The 2,500-nt window shown below is 45.9% G+C and overlaps 6 non-coding genes across 6 annotated transcripts in view; all 6 read left to right on the top strand.

Annotated features, from left to right (window-relative positions):
- Positions 1-20, top strand: part of LOC123416060 — a 119-nt gene extending 99 nt beyond the window's left edge. Inside the window, exon 1 of the ribosomal RNA XR_006615743.1 lies at positions 1-20. This exon is cut by the window's left edge and continues 99 nt beyond it. This is a non-coding gene — a ribosomal RNA (5S ribosomal RNA).
- A 344-nt stretch (positions 21-364) lies between these two features.
- Positions 365-483, top strand: LOC123415644. The gene has a single exon (XR_006615352.1). It is a non-coding gene; the product is annotated as a 5S ribosomal RNA (ribosomal RNA).
- A 476-nt stretch (positions 484-959) lies between these two features.
- Positions 960-1,078, top strand: LOC123416807. The gene has a single exon (XR_006616408.1). It is a non-coding gene; the product is annotated as a 5S ribosomal RNA (ribosomal RNA).
- Positions 1,079-1,440: 362 nt separating this feature from the next.
- Positions 1,441-1,559, top strand: LOC123416059. Its single transcript, XR_006615742.1, has one exon. It is a non-coding gene; the product is annotated as a 5S ribosomal RNA (ribosomal RNA).
- Positions 1,560-1,912: 353 nt separating this feature from the next.
- LOC123415641 lies at positions 1,913-2,031 on the top strand. The gene has a single exon (XR_006615350.1). It is a non-coding gene; the product is annotated as a 5S ribosomal RNA (ribosomal RNA).
- Positions 2,032-2,414: 383 nt separating this feature from the next.
- The window catches only part of LOC123416796, a 119-nt gene continuing 33 nt past the window's right edge, over positions 2,415-2,500 (top strand). The window contains exon 1 of the ribosomal RNA XR_006616397.1: positions 2,415-2,500. This exon is cut by the window's right edge and continues 33 nt beyond it. This is a non-coding gene — a ribosomal RNA (5S ribosomal RNA).

Here is a 2,500-nt window from a genome sequence, read left to right as displayed (position 1 = left end):
AAGTCCTCGTGTTGCATTCCCCTTTTTAAATATATTTTTGCGCCACGTGACAAGGATGACGCGGGACCGTGATCTATATGACCTCGTTTTCTTATTTTTGACGTTTACTAGTTTTCTTATTTTTGACGTTGGTGATATGTTTTAGCTTGCCCCTCCCGTGTCCATTGCCACATTTGCCTCGACAACGGAGACGAGTTTAACACAAGAATTTCACCGCTCCCTCTCTACCCCGACAACACGAGCACCGCCACGACCTCTCTGACTTTTCCCACCTCGCATGACACCCAACGACTAGTAGTAGTAGTAGCAGTAGTAGCAGTAGCAGTAGGGGCAAGCATAAGGAACAAATATATAGTTGCATGTCGGATGTGATCATACCAGCACTAAAGCACCGGATCCCATGAGAACTCCGAAGTTAAGCGTGCTTGGGCGAGAGTAGTACTAGGATGGGTGACCTCCTGGGAAGTCCTCGTGTTGCGTTCCCCTTTTTAAATATATTTTTGCGCCACGTGACAAGGATGACACGGGACCGTGATCTATATGACCTAGTTTTCTTATTTTTGACGTTTACTAGTTTTCTTATTTTTGACGTTTGTGATATGTTTTAGCTTGCCCCTCCCGTGTCCATTGCCACATTTGCCTCGAGAACGGAGACGAGTTTAACACAAAAATTTCACAGCTCCCTCTCTACCCCGACAACACGAGCACCGCCACGACCTCTGTGACTTTTCCCACCGCGCATGACACCCAACGACTAGTAGTAGTAGTAGTAGTAGTAGTAGTAGTAGTAATAGTAGTAGTAGTAGTAGTAGTACTAGTAGTAGTAGTAGTACTAGTAGTAGTAGTAGTACTAGTAGTAGTAGTAGTACTAGTAGTAGTAGTAGTACTAGTAGTAGTAGTAGTACTAGTAGTAGTAGTAGTAGGGCCAAGCATAAGGAACAAATAGATAGTTGCATGTCGGATGCGATCATACCAGCACTAAAGCACCGGATCCCATCAGAACTCCGAAGTTAAGCGTGCTTGGGCGAGAGTAGTACTAGGATGGGTGACCTCCTGGGAAGTCCTCGTGTTGCATTCCCCTTTTTAAATATATTTTTGCGCCACGTGACAAGGATGACGCGGGACCATGATCTATATGACCTCGTTTTCTTATTTTTGACGTTTACTAGTTTACTTATTTTTGACGTTTGTGATATGTTTTAGCTTGCCCCTCCCGTGTCCATTGCCACATTTGCCTCGACAACGGAGACGAGTTTAACACAAGAATTTCACCGCTCCCTCTCTACCCCGACAACACGAGCACCGCCACGACCTCTTTGACTTTTCCCACCGCGCATGACACCCAACGACTAGTAGTAGTAGTAGTAGTAGTAGCAGTAGTAGCAGTAGTAGCACTAGTAGTAGGGGCAAGCATAAGGAACAAATAGATAGTTGCATGTCGGATGCGATCATACCAGCACTAAAGCAGCGGATCCCATCAGAACTCCGAAGTTAAGCGCGCTTGGGCGAGAGTAGTACTAGGATGGGTGACCTTCTGGGAAGTCCTCGTGTTGCATTCCCCTTTTTAAATATATTTTTGCGCCACGTGACAAGGATGACGCGGGACCGTGATCTATATGACCTCGTTTTCTTATTTTTGACGTTTACTAGTTTTCTTATTTTTGACGTTGGTGATATGTTTTAGCTTGCCCCTCCCGTGTCCATTGCCACATTTGCCTCGACAACGGAGACGAGTTTAACACAAGAATTTCACCGCTCCCTCTCTACCCCGACAACACGAGCACCGCCACGACCTCTCTGACTTTTCCCACCTCGCATGACACCCAACGACTAGTAGTAGTAGTAGCAGTAGTAGCAGTAGTAGCAGTAGCAGTAGGGGCAAGCATAAGGAACAAATATATAGTTGCATGTCGGATGTGATCATACCAGCACTAAAGCACCGGATCCCATGAGAACTCCGAAGTTAAGCGTGCTTGGGCGAGAGTAGTACTAGGATGGGTGACCTCCTGGGAAGTCCTCGTGTTGCGTTCCCCTTTTTAAATATATTTTTGCGCCACGTGACAAGGATGACACGGGACCGTGATCTATATGACCTAGTTTTCTTATTTTTGACGTTTACTAGTTTTCTTATTTTTGACGTTTGTGATATGTTTTAGCTTGCCCCTCCCGTGTCCATTGCCACATTTGCCTCGAGAACGGAGACGAGTTTAACACAAAAATTTCACAGCTCCCTCTCTACCCCGACAACACGAGCACCGCCACGACCTCTGTGACTTTTCCCACCGCGCATGACACCCAACGACTAGTAGTAGTAGTAGTAGTAGTAGTAGTAATAGTAGTAGTAGTAGTAGTAGTAGTACTAGTAGTAGTAGTAGTAGGGCCAAGCATAAGGAACAAATAGATAGTTGCATGTCGGATGCGATCATACCAGCACTAAAGCACCGGATCCCATCAGAACTCCGAAGTTAAGCGTGCTTGGGCGAGAGTAGTACTAGGATGG

This window comes from Hordeum vulgare, unplaced genomic scaffold (genome assembly GCF_904849725.1).
Source record: "Hordeum vulgare subsp. vulgare unplaced genomic scaffold, MorexV3_pseudomolecules_assembly, whole genome shotgun sequence".
In the NCBI taxonomy this organism is placed as follows: domain Eukaryota; kingdom Viridiplantae; phylum Streptophyta; class Magnoliopsida; order Poales; family Poaceae; genus Hordeum; species Hordeum vulgare.
Note: the sequence above shows the minus strand (reverse complement) of the source record. Positions and strands in the feature narration are given on the sequence as shown.